This window comes from Macaca fascicularis, chromosome 7 (assembly GCF_037993035.2).
Source record: "Macaca fascicularis isolate 582-1 chromosome 7, T2T-MFA8v1.1".
Taxonomy (NCBI): domain Eukaryota; kingdom Metazoa; phylum Chordata; class Mammalia; order Primates; family Cercopithecidae; genus Macaca; species Macaca fascicularis.
In genome coordinates this window covers 110,170,785-110,186,166 of record NC_088381.1, presented here as the reverse complement: position 1 = coordinate 110,186,166, position 15,382 = coordinate 110,170,785, and the positions used below count along the sequence as shown (strand labels likewise).

General features: G+C 37.0%; 1 long non-coding RNA gene across 2 annotated transcripts in view; it reads left to right on the top strand.

The window, feature by feature from the left end:
- The window catches only part of LOC135971970 (uncharacterized), a 73,074-nt gene that overhangs the window by 21,579 nt on the left and 36,113 nt on the right, over positions 1–15,382 (top strand). Inside the window, exon 2 of one of the 2 annotated variants that reach the window (XR_012416310.1) lies at positions 12,247–14,725. The exons of the other annotated variant lie outside the window; for it this stretch is intronic. This is a non-coding gene — a long non-coding RNA (uncharacterized lncRNA). Of the gene's footprint in view, positions 1–12,246; positions 14,726–15,382 lie in introns of those variants that run through there. 2 annotated transcript variants of the gene reach the window in all.

Here is a 15,382-nt window from a genome sequence, read left to right as displayed (position 1 = left end):
CCAATGGAAATGGGGGAACACTTAGAGTACCTGTGCCATTTTCTAGGCCTGATTTGCTTTATAAAAGGAAAAATTGAGCCAGCTTTCAGAGGAGCCAGAAAAGTCTATAGAGGAGTTTTTGTTAAATTGACAATGTTCTTGATTTAACTTGTCATGACTTACAATTATTCTGCTTGCTGTGCTGTGGAAAAAAAGCAGAAGAGAAAGTGTGTGGTTAAGCCAGTCAATTATGCCAAGGTTACAAAAATAACACAGGGAAAAGACAAAAATCCCTCTCTGTTTCAGGGTCATTTGGTTGAGGAACTTAGGAAATATGCTAATGCAGACACAGACACCCCAGGAGAGTATATATTCTATTGCTCAATCTTCCCCTGACATCAAGAAGAAGCTATGAAAAGCAGCCATGGAACCTCAAACCCCTATAAGGCAATTCTTAAACGTGGCCTTTAAAGTTTCCAACAATAGAAACAGGGCAAAGAGGTTTAAAAAAAAGGCTCAAAAGTGCAAATGTTAACAATTATTTTAAGCCCCCTGCCACCTCAGAGTTACCCATCCCAAGAAAGTGTCATGAAATCAACATCTGGGTTGCCCAGACAAGAGCCTCTGACTTGCTCAACCCTGGCCAAAACCAGTCAGCTTACTGTAAGCAAGAGGGCAAATTGGCAGTGAGAACTTCCTAACTATCCCCAGTGAGAGGGGAAAAAAGCTGTCAATATTAGAGCTAACCTTCCTTCTTCCTCTAGCCCCAATGAGTTATCTTGCTTAAGTAAGTTTACTGAGGATCTCAAGCCCTTGACCTATCAGACAGTTTCCCTCAGTGGCTGGCAGGCAGCTGCCTGAACATTTTTCTTTGTTGTCTCCACTGCTAGGTGAGCTTTCTGGCAGCTCTGTGACTCTGAGTTCTTCTCTTCAACAACACCATTCATCCCTCCCTTCCTTATTTGATGCTGTGGAGCCCACTCTCCTGCCTCTCCCTGTCTTCCATACCTCTTGGGACAAACAAAATTTGGCCAGGTAGAGAGGTCCCAATTTTGTAAATAACTTGAATCCAGTGTGTTGTATAAGTCACTTTGTGTGTTGTCTGTTGTGTCTAGCATGCTATCAAATTGGCTTATAAATAAAAGAGTTCTCATAAATTAAACAAATAACACTAATCTAAACTTGTTAGTTTAAAAAGGTTGTGTTTTTATCATTTTAACTTTAATATTTTCACCTAGGAAATGACTGGTGCTTATAGGTTTTAGAATGGCTAAAGTGGCTTTAAAATGAGAGCTTTTTATAGTAAATAATCTTAAAATTGTGGTATGGGTTCTCATCTATAGAATGCCAATGTCTGGTGGGCAGTTAAGATTTTCTTAATCCTACTTTTGTATAAAATGTGCCAAAGAAGATGCATTCTTTATTGGGAAATAAGTGTTTTTGTCTAACTTGGAAGTTATTAAAAGAGAGGTTCAAATATAAATATTTAGTGAGTAGAAAAGAGATGTGAAGAAAGTTGTAGACAGTTTTTTTTGTGTGTGTGCAAAAAAATGATATAAAGAAAGAGTAATTTTGCATGAAAAAGGGTTTTGTATCCTAAATTCTTGTCCTAGAATAAAATAACTGCTTTTTCTTAAAGATATAACAGAAGGCAGAGAGTCCAAGCATTGTATAGAAGGTTTGTATACATTCTGAAGTAAATTTGTGAAAGCGAATTTATGAAAGAAGTTTTGTGTATGATTAAGCTTGCTATGATTGAAAGAAAATTGTTCCTGGTGAACTTTCTAGAAAATGGTTTACATATTAGAACTGGGTTTTCTTAAGTTATTAATTTGGTAAATTATAGGAAAATTTGCTTTTAATGCGGTAATCAGTTACTTTTAAAACTTCTTGGATGTATGTCTCAGAATTCAACTGTTGTTGTGTCTTGCTGCTTTCAGTTCTTTTTGTCTTTAAGAAGGTCTGGAATGATGGCTCTCTCCTTTGGCTTTTTCATCAGCTCCTGTGAATTTTTCTCCTCAGTTGCTGAGGGTTATGGCATGATTCTAGAATGTTTTGTCTTAGAGCTCTATAGGAGCAGCACTTTTGCCCAGTGTAGATGGTTTCTAGGCTGTTGGTTTTTATTAATGTGTAACCTTATTTTTATTTTCTAGTTTTTGACTTTTACAGTGTTCAAAAGATTTTAAGGGCTAATGAATGCCTTTCCAATTCCATTTCCATCTGGCCCAGAGTGCTTAATTGGCCATAAGTCTTTTTTACTCTAAGTCCCTTGGCCAAAGGAAATCCCCCCCCCCAAAAAAAATTTAAAAACTAACTTAGGTCATTACAGGAAACAGGGGCTCAGACACACTTCACTATGCTCCCCTTTGAAATTTAGGCCAAGTTCAAAATGCTCTTTCAAAAATTACAGAAACAAAGTATTGGCCTTTCCCACAAATGGAAAAATAGCTCCCCTGTTCAATTAAAATATTTACTATTACTTAAACTTAAGAAAAAAATAAAAGATCTCTGTAGGATCAATTACCACCAAAATAAAAGGATCCTTATTAGATATTGTTAAGTATTTCCACTGCTGTTAAACTTCAGGAAATCAGGGCCGGGCGCGGTGGCTCATGCCTGTAATCCCAGCGCTTTGGGAGGCCGAGGCGGGCGGATCACAAGGTCAGGAGATCGAGACCACGGTGAAACCCCGTCTCTACTAAAAATACAAAAAATTAGCCGGGCGCGGTTGTGGGCGCCTGTAGTCCCAGCTACTCGGGAGGCTGAGGCAGGAGAATGGCGTGAACCCGGGAGGCGGAGCTTGCAGTGAGCCGAGATCGCGCCACTGCACTCCAGCCTGGGTGACAGAGCGAGACTCCGTCTCAAAAAAAAAAAAAAAAAAAAAAAAAAAAACTTCAGGAAATCATTAGTCCAGTTCCATTCATGTCACTACAAATGGCAGGATTTCATTCTTTTTTAGGCTGAAGAGTCTTTCATTGTGTATAGATAGTACATTTTCCTTATCCCTTTATCTATTGTTGGGCAGTTGAATTGATTCTATATCTTGGTTATTATAAATAATGCTGCAATAAACATAGGGTGCAGATATCTCTTTGATATACTGATTCCCTTTTCTTTGGTTAAAGGCACAGTAGTGAGATTGCTAGTTCATATGGTTGTTGTGTTTGTAGTTTGAGAAGCCTCCATACTGTCCTCCATAGTGGCTGTACTGGTTTACATACTAACAATGCATACAGCCGATTTTTTCTTTACATTCTTGTCATCATTTGTTACTTTTGTCTTTTTGATAACAACCATAATAACTGAGGTAAGATGACATCTTAAAATTCAAATGAAACCATGGAAAAACTAAAGGAGCTAACAGAAACCTGAGCAAAACTAACAAAGCAGGAAGCATCACAGTACTAGACTTCAAAATATACTACAAACCTATAGTAAGCAAAACAGCACGGTGCTGACATAAACATATACATATAGATCAATACAATAGAATAGAGAACCCAGAAATTAATTCACATATTTGCAGCCAGGGGATTTTTGACTGGAGTGCGAAGAACACTCATTGGAGAAATTTTTCAGTACTTTTCAATAGTGTTCAGAAAACTGGATATCCAAATACAGAAGAATGAAATTAGACCCTCCTACTCTCACCACACACAATAATCACCTCAAAATGAGTTACAGACCTAAATGTCAGATCGGAAACTATAGAAGAAAACAGGAAAAATTCTTCAGGACATTGGCCTGGGAAAAGATAATATGAATAAGACCTCGAAAGCACAGGCATGAAAGCAAAAATAGACAAATGGGATTACGTCAAACTAAAGAGCTTCTGTGCAGCAAAGAAACAAACCAATAAACTGAAGAAACAACCTACCAAATGGGAAGAAACATTTGCAAACTATTCATCCATCAGGGGATGAATATATAGAATATTAAAGGAACTCAAACATCTCAACAGTGAAAATACAAACAGTGCTATTTTTGAATGAGCAAACTAAGCAGACATTTCTGAAAAAAATCCTTCATATCACTAATCATCAGGTAAATGCAAATGAAGGCAGCAAGGATATATCATCTCAAGATACATTTTTACCAGAAGGGATAATGAACTTCATTGTAAGTTAGTCTGTGAAATCTATATTTCACTTAGCAGTCTTGGTAAAAAATCAAAATAAAATAAGTGCATTTTTATTTATTAAATTGGCAAAGATTCTTGGAAACAAGTATATTTAAATTTAGAACATACAAAAATAAGAATTTTCAAACCCTCTTAATAGGAAGTTACACCAGTACATTTTTAAGAACAGTCTTATACTATGACTTTTTTCCTACAGCTTTTTTTTACTAATCCTAAGTAAATAATAAAAGACGTAAGCCATTGAACTACTTACAAACATCTTAAATGCAGTTTTATAGGAGTGATGTCAACTCCCAGAATAAAAAGCCAACATTAAGGAAATGGTCAAGTAAATAATATTATATATAAAAAGTCAGGTTTTAGTGTATTATTTTTAACTGTGTGCTTTATATGTGTAATTCGGTTTACAGGTATATGTGGTTTAATCCATTAACAAGACTGAGATATAAAACTGCCCATTTGTTTTTTCCCTATCAATCAAACAATATTTTCTTCTCAAACAATAAAAATGCCAATTCTGATTTCTTAAACTTTGCACACATACAGCACATATTTCTCCTTTTTTTTTTTTTTGCTAACACAAGTTAGAAGCCTGCATTCACTTGATTTTCCTGAGTGCCATCAGATTTTTCTTTGGCTGCCTAATAGCTCACATAGAATAGCAAAAATGTCAGCAATGGATTATAAATTTCCTGGGCTCCAGGCATAGATGGTCACAAACATGTAAATGCCATGTTGATATAATCGGTAATTGTCTTACTAATGCTTTTAGAGAAACAAGTGCAATCATGCTGACAGCCTGTAGTGCTGATGGAGAATTATAGAATCAATCTTCTTGTCTGAAAGACCACTGTTCTGAGTTCCTTTGCACACTCCAGGAACTTACACTCTCAGCAGGAATGCCATTATCTGTCTGGAAATGTTTCAGTTTTTATAATTCTATTTTTGGTACATTCATTCAAGGCTGAGTGAAAGCTTTGCTCTTTTTCTCTTTGCTTTTGAAAGACGAATCTCTCTCTCACCTCCACCAGAGATGACATTTCTTTCTAAAAGGCAGCTCCAGATGACACAATATAGCCATTTTGAAGCAAAGCTCAGCTCATTGGTCTAGCTTTCTATCATTGAGTATTTATGCCCCAGACAAGTAAAACCTACTGGAGATTGTGGATTGCCAGTAGTTTTGAGCCTGTGTTCCCTCAGTCTGACACCTGAATTGCCTGAGTTTTCCCGCTCCTCAATCTAATGCTAATCTTACATATTTTAGTGGCCTTTTACTGAAACACTAACACAGCACAGGGCTCAGCAAAACTCAAGATGAATGGAAACATAGATTCTAACTAAATTTACTAAAAGCAAATACCATAATAACAATGGACAGTTGGGATAAAATTTTATATTTAGTTGAATTTTTAATCTTTAAGTACCAATTCTAACATGAAAATAAGAAAATGTAACAATTCAAGCAAAGGAGAAGTACAGTAATTTGGGGGAAATAAAACTATTTAAAAATTTTAACTTGACACATATTTATAACTTTAACACATATTTATATCTGCAAATTATTTTATATCCTGTTTTTCAACTTGTGAATGTTTTGCCTTATGGAAGTCACAATTTTCCTCAATTTATTTCTCTTTAAAATTAGTGGAAAAAAATATATATATATACACACACACACATATTCTGCCTCAAAAATGTTATGCACAAACAAATGAACCTTTCTGGCATGTTATATGCACACAACAAAAAGACAGAAGTACTGAGCTATTGTGCACAATGCTGTCATTATTAAAAGTATTGTACAAAATCATGTTGCTATTTTACCTGTTATTTTAAACAGTTATTAATTATAATTTAAACTTCTGATGACTCAAGATCAACATTGTGAGCACTACATTTCTATATTGTAAAATGTTGATGTTCTCAATAATCCTTTGATGGCTACTTGCCTTTATGCTTAGTTTTGCTTTTCAAAGTTTTCCTCCACTGTCCTTCCTATTCCACTCACGGCTAACACATTTACTGCTGTCGTACTGCTTTCTATGGCATTTCTTCTCTTCCTTCTGTTATATTGTGTTTCTGGGGAAAAATTTGTACTTACAGCTGTGAAAATAATGTACAGAGAAAAGAAAGTGTTTTCAAGTGACTACACTAAGCCCTCTACTTTTAAGCACATATATTTAGTATACATAGCTTCTATGTCATCTGTTTTGGGGTCTCAAGACCATTTTTTGCCCTTGCATGTCCTACTCATTTTATGGATAACTAACATTTTTCTTTGTTTTGAGACAGGATGTCACTCTCTTGCCCAAGTTGAAGTGCATTGGCACAATTAGGAATGGCTCACTGAAGTCTACTTCTCCCTTGGTTCACATGATCCTCCCACCTTAGCTTCCCAAGTACCTGGGACTACTGGTGCACATCCTGTGTCCAGCTAATTTTTATTTTATTTTGTTAATTAATTAAATTAGAGACAGAGTCTTGCTCTGTTCCGCAGGCTGGAGTGCAGTGGCAAGATCCTGACTCACTGCAACCTCCACCTCCCAGATTTAAATGATTTCCCTGCCTCAGCCTCCCTAGTAGCTGGGATTACAGGCACGTGCCACCACCCCTGGCTAATTTTTCTATTTTTGCCGAGACGGGGTTTCACCACATTGACCAGGCTGGTTTTGAACTCCTGGGCTCAAGCAATCAGAGCTTCTCAACCACAAAATTGCTGTGATTACAGGCATGAGCCACTGCACCCAGCCTGGATAGTTAATGTTAACATTACAGTTATTACACTATTAAACTTGAGATAAATATTGCAACTGATCAGATGAAAAGAAAAAGTAACAGAATATTGAAGGGTCATATATTTATGGCTATAGCTACCTTTAAAGAGTATTTAAAAAAACAAGCACTGAAGCAAAAGCTTTATTTTTGTTTCTGAGATTTACTCAATTATTTAAAACAGTGGTCCCCAATGTTTTTGACATTAGGGGCTGGTTTCATAGAAGACAATTTTTCCAAGGTACATGGGTAGGAGGTGTGGGGGCAAAATGGTTTCTGGATGAAACTGCTCCACCTCAGAAAAGGCATTAGAGTTTCATAAGGAGCGCACAGCCTATATCTCTTGCATGAGAAGTTCACCATAGTGTCCATACTCCTGTGAGGATCTAATGCCCCTGTTGATCTCATAGGTAGTGGAGCTTAGGTGGTAATGCTCCCTTGCCAGCTCAGCTCCTGCTGTACAGTTGGGTTCTTAACAGGCCATGGATGGCTACTGGTCTTCCACCTGGGATTGGTGACCCCTGATTTAAAACCTGACAAAATATATTATTATACATGACAAAATATACTATTATCTGGAATTTTACAAGTCCTCTAGTTTTACTTCTTCAGTTTAAGAAGAGTGGACCATTTTAATTATAAATCCTTATTCAAATTAGCTACACAATAGAGCCAAAACTCTTGATTTCACAGGTTATTTTAAGCTAAAATAATGACCTAAAGTACTTTATGTTTCCATATTTTATATTTTATTTACCCCATTTATCTAGACTATATTTCACGACCTAAATCTCAGTTCTGTTGAAATTTTTGTTTTGAGATAATTGTAGATTCACATGCTGTTGTAAGAAATAATACAATAACGACAGAGAGATCCTGTATACCTTTCACTCGATTTCCTCCAATGGTAACATATTGGGAATAGGCCCCCAAATCTGGCCACAAACTGGCCCTGAAACTGGTCTCTGCTCACTGCAAGCTCCACCTCGTGGGTTCATGCCATTCTCCTGCCTCAGCCTCCCGAGTAGCTGGGACTACAGGTGTCTGCCACCACACCCCTCTAATTTTTTGTATTTTTAGTAGAGATGGGGTTTCACCAGGATGTTCTCGATCTTCTGACCTGGTGATCTGCCTGCCTTGGCCTCCCAAAGTGCTGGGATTAGACTGGGATATTCTTACTCAAGCTTGTTTAACTCCTGCTCAATTCTTACAATTTAAAATTTGGTGGGCAGATGAAGCTTCCATTCAGGCTGCTCACAATGCCCAAGCCCAACCTCAGGTTAATATAACTGCAGACTAACTTTTGGGGATTGGTGGGTAGGCTGGTTTGGATGCACAAGTGGTCATGCAGGATGATGCCATAGAACAGCTTAGAGGAGTGTGCATTAGATCTTGGAAAAAATCACTTTGGGATGAGAGCAATACCCTTCCTTTAGTGCTGTAAAACAGGGACTGAAAGAATCATATGTAGATTTTATAGTTCGCATACAGGAGTCTCTTAAAAAGGTGATTGCAGATTCAGCTGCTCAGGATATAGTGTTGTGATTATTAGCTTTCAACAATGCAAATCCTGATTGTCAGGCTGCTCTGCAACATATTAGAGGGAAAGCACATTTAGTTGATTATATCAAGGCCTGTGACAGTATCAGAGATAACCTGCATAAGGCCACTCTGCTAGCCCAGGCAATGGCAGAATGGTGAGTGGATAAAGGAAATACTCCATTTCCTGGAACTTGTTTTAAATGTGGGAAGCATGGTCATACTAAAAAAGAATTTAGAAAAAATCAGCAAGTCAGACCACCAGATAGGGGAAAAAAGAAAACTGCTGAGTCTGAAATATGTCCAACACGCAAAAAAGGAAAACACTGGGCTAATCAGTGTCACTCTAAGTTTGATAAAAATGGGAACCCAATTTTAGGAAACACGATGAGGGGTCCATCCTGGACTCCATTCCAAACTGGGAAATTTCTGACTCAAGACATTCCCTCACCCCTGTACAATGTCTGTACCCCACCACAGCCAGTAGTGTCACAGAACATTTATGCTGCACAAAAACTGTGATCCTTCTGCCTGGGGAAACTCCGCAAAAAGTTCCAACAGGGGTCTGCAGACCCTTGCCAGTGGGGATGATAGGACTACTTCTAGGAAGGTCTAGTTTAAATTTAAAAGGAGTACAAATACATATAGGAGTCATTGATTCAGATTACAATGGGGAAATTCAAATTGTTATATCTACTTCTGTTCCTTGGAAAGCAGAGTCAGGAGAGCATATAGGACAGCTCCTGGTTGTGCCATACGTGGAAATGGGGAAAAGTGAAATTAAAATGAACAGGAGGATTTGGAAGCACAAATAAACAAGGCAAAGAAGCTTATTGGGTGAATCAAATTACTGATAAATGCCCTACCTGTGAAATAACTATTCAGAGAAAGAAATTTAAAGGTTTGGTAGATACAGGAGTGGACATTTCAATCATTTCTCTACAGCACTGATCATCTGCATGGCAAATTCAACCTTCTCAATTTAACATAGTTGGAGTTAATAAAGCCCCTGAAGTATATTAAAGTAGTTATATTTTGCATTGTGAAGGGCCCGATGGACAACCTGGGACTATTCAACCAATTATAACTTCTGTATCTATAAATTTATGGGAGAGAGATTTATTAGAACAATGGGTAATACAAGATCTAATTCCAGAGCAATTATACAATCCTCAAAGTCAACATATGATGCATAAAATGTGGTTTGTCCCTGGTATAAGACTGGGAAAATATTTGCAAGGTTTGAAGGAACCACTTCAAGCAGAAAAGCAAAGTTCCTGCCAAGGCTTAGGATATCATTTTTGATGGCAGCCATTTTTAAGCCTCCAGAACCTATACCTTTAAAATGATTAACAGATAAGCCAATTTGAATAAAACAATGGCCACTAAGTAAAAAAAAAAAAAAAAAAAAAAAAAAAAAAAAAAAAAAAAAAAAAAACTGGAGGCTTTACAGGAATTAGTTAATACACAATTAGAAAATGGACACATAGCTCCAACATCTTCTCCTTGGAATTCTCCAGTTTTGGTAATTAAGAAAAAATCAGGTAAATGGAGAATGTTAACTGATTTAAGAGACATTAATTCAGTTATACAACCTATGGGAGCATTACAGCCAGGATTGCCTTCTTCTGCTATAATTCCAAAAAGTTGGCCTTTAATAGTCAGATTTAAAAGACTGTTTCTTTACTATCCCCTTAGCTGAGCAACACTGTGAACAATTTGCATTTACAATTCCTGCAGTAAACAACCTGCAGCCTGCTAAGCATTTTCACTAGAAAGTGTTGCCACAAGACATGTTAAACAGTCCAACAATTTGCCAGACTTATGTAGGGCAAGCAATTGAAACTACTGGTAAAAAAAATTTCAGTGTTACGTTATTCATTATATGGAGGATATACTTTGTGTTGCCCCCACTCAATAAATATTACCACAATGTTATGATCACCTGAAAAACTTGATTTCTCACAATGGTTGAATTATAACTCCTGACAAAATTCAGACTATTACTCCTTACTCTTACTTGAGGACCTTAGTAAATGACACTACCATTGTGTCACAGAAAGTAACCATACATAGGGATAAATTGAAAACATTAAATCACTTTCCAACTAGGGGTCATTAATTGGATATGACTTGCTCTAGGCATTCCTACCTATACCATGAGTAATTTATTGTCTATCCTTAGAGGAGATCCTAGTCTCACTAGTCCTTGGCAATTAACAAAGGAGGATGAGGCAAAGTTACAGCTAATCAAAAAGCAAGTCCATAAAGCTCAAATAAATAGAATAGATCCAGTTCAGAGAAGACTCTAGATTTGCAAATTTTTCCAACTCAGCATTCACCTACTGGTGTTATTGTCCAAGAGCAGGACTTAGTAGAATAGCTTTTTCTTCAAGATACTAATTCACGGATTCTAACTGCTTATTTGGATCAAGTTGCTAATGCGATAGAAAATGGGAGAACTCAGATTGTTAAATTACATGGATATGATCCTGGAAAAATTATTGTCCCTCTCGCGAAGGCACAGATACAGCAAGTTTTTATAAATAGTCTTACCTGGCAAACTCATTTAGCTGACTTTGTGGGTATTCTTGATAACTATTTTCCTAAAACAAAACTGTCTCAATTTTTGAAATTAAGTAATTGGATTCTCCCTAAAATAACTAAATTTAAACCAATTGAAGGTGCTGAGAATGTTTTTACAGATGAGTCTAGTAATGGTACAGCTTCTTATTCTGACTGGAAAAGTAAAGTTTTCCAGACGCCCTATACTTTAGCTCAAAAAGTGGAGCTTGTAGCTATAATTGAGGTATTAACTGCTTTTGATATGCTTCTTAATGCGATTTCTGATACTTCATACGTGGTTCATTCCACACAATTAATTGAAAATGCTCAGTTACAATTTCATACAGATGGACAACTCATGACTTTATTTACCCAATTGCAAACAGCAGTTAGGAATAGAATGCACCCTTTTTACATCACTCACATTCGGGCTCATAGACCTCTTCCAGGACCTTTAACTGAAGGGAATCAAATGGCTGATCACCTCATTGCTAATGCAATACCTAATGCTAGACACTTTCACAATTTAACCCATGTTAATTCTTCTGGTCTCAAACACAGACACAGCATTACCTGGAAAGAAGCTAAAGCTATTATCCAGTGATGCCCAACTAGCCAAATGGTACATTCCTCATCTTTTACAGGAGAAGTTAATCCTCAAGGATTGGAACTTAATTCCCTTTGGCAAATGGATGTCACACATGTTCCCTCACATGGGAGACTAGCTTATGTACATGTATGTGTGGACACCTTTTCTCACTTTGTCTGGGCTATATGCCAATCAGGAGAGTCTTCTGCCTGTGTTAAATGTCACTTTTTGCAGTGTTTTGTGGTGATGGGCGTTCTAGCTTCTATTAAAACAGATAATGCCCCAGGCTGTACTAGCCAAGCTCTAGCTACATTTTTCTCTATATGGAATATTAAACACATTACTGGTATCCCATATAATTCTCAAGGACAAGCCATAGTGGAAAGAATGAATCTCTCCCTGAAATAGCAGTTGCAAAAGCAGAGAGGGGAAAACAGGGACTACAGGACACCCCATATGCAATTGAATCTAGCATTATTAACTTTAAATTTTTTGAGCCTGTCTAAAGGCCAGATGTTAGCAGCAGCTGAACAGCAGCTACAGAAACCAGCTGCAAAGAGAGAAGCAGAAAAACTGGTTTGGTGGAGAGATCCAACAATAAAAAGTTGGGAAATAGGTAAAATATTAACTTGCAGTAGAGGTTACACTTGTGTTTCTCCAGGACTGAATCAACAGCCGATTTGGATACCATCGACACCTGAAACCTTATCATGAGGCAGATGCCAAAGAAGAGAGTCCAAGAGGATCCCAAGGACCCCACAGTTGCAGCCATGTCAAGACTGATGCTGAGGAGGACCCCAACTGTCACGAGGAACACCCGTCTCACACAGCCACCTACCTGGGGACAGATCAAGAAGCTGTCACAGATGGCAGAAGAAAATCTGAGGAAAGCAGGACAACCAGTGACAAAGAGTAATTTAATGGTAGCTATGATAGCAGTGATGACCTTTGCTGTCAGTATTCTTTCAACAAGGGCTGACACAGAGAACAGTTATATTTATTGGGCATATTTATCAGTCTTGGCTGACAATAATGCCTGGGTGTAATCACTCTATGGCACAGTTACACATGTTTTCTGGCCTCAGTATTTACCATAATAAATCTGCTCCTATAATTGAGGCATACCACCCTCAAAAATCTATTTGTAAACAGAATTGGACCTAGCCAGAAATAATGAATGTACTTGTTTGGGAAGATTGCATTGCAGAACAGGCAGAGGTGCTGCGCAATGATTCCTATGGAATCATTATTGATGGGTCCCCTAAGGGGATGTTTAGCTTGAATTGCATCTCTCAGTCTGTGTGCCACAGTCACACTACGTTCAGCTGGTCTGAACAAAACAGTCAGATATTTTGAGGAAATGGCAAGAAGTACAGCAAGAGTTCCTATTATCTGGAAACATGGCAGTATAGTGGCACCTCAACCTCAAATGATATGGTCTGTTGTAGGAGCTAAACATAAGGATTTCTGGAAACTATTAATGACTCTTAATAAGACCAAATTTGCGAACAAATATTTAAAGCATGCCAGGAATACCTGACCTTAATGCCAGGAACTGAAGTGCTTGAAGGAGCTGCAGACAGATTAGCAACTAGTAGTAACCCATTAGAATGGATGAAAACAGTTGGAAGCTCTATGATTTCAATGATGATTGTGCTTTTGATCTGTGTTGTTTGTCTTTGTATAGTCTGTGGGTGCAGATCCTGACTCTTACGAGAGGTAACTCACCATGACAAAGCTGCCTTTGCTTTTATTGCTTTGCAATACAAAAAAGGGGGACATGTTTGGAATATGCCTCAAATCTGGCCATAAAGTAGTCCCAAAACTGGCCATAAACAAAACCTCTGCAGCACTGGGACATGTTCGTGATGGCCATGATGCTCACGCTGGAAGGTTGTGGGTTTACCGGAATGAAGGCAAGGAACACCTGACCCATCCAGGGCAGAAAACTGCTTAAAGTCATTCTTAAACCACAAACAATAGCATGAGTGATCTGTGCTTTAAGGACACGTTCCTGCTGCAGATAACTAGCCAGACCCATCCCTTTATTTCAGCCCGTCACTTTATTTCCCGTAAGAAATGCTTTTAGTTAATCTATAATCTATGGAAACAATATTTATCACTGGCTTGCTGTCAATAAATATGTGGGTAAATCTCTTTTCCAGGCTGTCAGCTCTGAAGACTGTGAGACCCCTGATTTCCCACTCCACACTCTGTATTTCTGTGTGTATGTCTTTAATTCCTCTAGCACCACTGGGTTAGGGTCTCCACGACCAAGCTGGTCTCAGCAGTAGCACACTGTATATTAATACACTGTCATAACCAGAAAAATGACATTTAAACAAGCAACCTTATTAAGTCTTCCTCAGTTTAGCTGTCACTTCTTTTTGTGTATATATGTCTGTGTATTTCACATCTGTTATCTTAAATATCTCTGTTACTTTACAGGTAAAATATTTAGCAGTACACACACCTCACTTTTCATTTCTAAAGAAAACACTTCTAGGGTGATGATTAAACAGCTGAGATACGTAATATAGGTCTTACTTCTGCAATTAACCTAAAATTATGGTGTTGAGGTGACAAAGGGTTTCTATTCCTGATCTGTCAAGAATTTTTACCCAGGAGTTAGTAGAGCTTCAATTATGTACTTCTAGTCATTCCAACAAATAATTAGGAGAGATATTCTATTATAGAATAATTAGAAATTTTGATAAGGACAGTCTTGTATAATTTTCTATTCCCAATTTTTGAGAGTAATGGCATTTTATTTTGTCAGATTGAGTAAAAAGATAAAGTATACAATTAACTACTTTGCAAATTATAGAGTATTTCCAAGTTTGGCTAGTTCAAATTTAGCAGCTAAAATTGAGATTAAAATGCATGGAAATCCTATTCAAATAGATATAAGACAATCAGTTAAATATATGAGATGTGTTTGCTGAAAATTAATGTAGGAGATATTTTTAAATGGACTGCCTTAATCAATTCATTTTATTAATAGTTTTTAAATCTATGATGTTAATTTTGTGATGTATTATCCTTATGGTGTACTAGGGAATTACATATTTTTATATAAGGAAAGCACCTAGAAGATATACAAAATTTACATTAATTGTTCCATAAAATTGAAAATAAAAGCTCAAAGCTATTTTAAAAGACCATAAGCATGATACCAAAATCTAAGAACATTCTGACATCTAATGTCAATGTTATTTATAAACATCTATGCAAAAATTATATATACAATCAACCAACCAATCCAGTACTAAATACAATGCACTACTGTTTATTAATTATAGTGAAAATGAGAAAAGCAGCTTTGGCTATCCAGAAGCTGGCCTGGCACTATAATTTAGGACTTGATGTTGCCAAGAGCTATCTTGGTAATCACAGCTAGGTTTTGTTTCTCTCGTGCTAAACATAACTAATTTCATAGCACACCAACATCACACAAAGCCACTCTGTGATCATGGTATATCAAGTCAAAAATAATCACTTCCTTACCATTTCTGACACAGAACAACAACAACAAAAAACATAACATGAACATTTTCTCTACCACAGAATGGCTAAATATCCTGCTGTTAATATGGGTTATGATGCTTTTTACCAATGACAACTTTGTCCTTATTTTATTCCTCTCACTAAATGCATAAAATTTAGGAAATTATCCAATTATAAAATTGTCTCCAGATCCTGAAAGTATCTAATACAAACATCCTGCTTCCTTGAACACTCTGGAAAATCAGGAAAGGCATTCGAATTCTGTAAGTTCTATGAGCTTCTTACTAAGA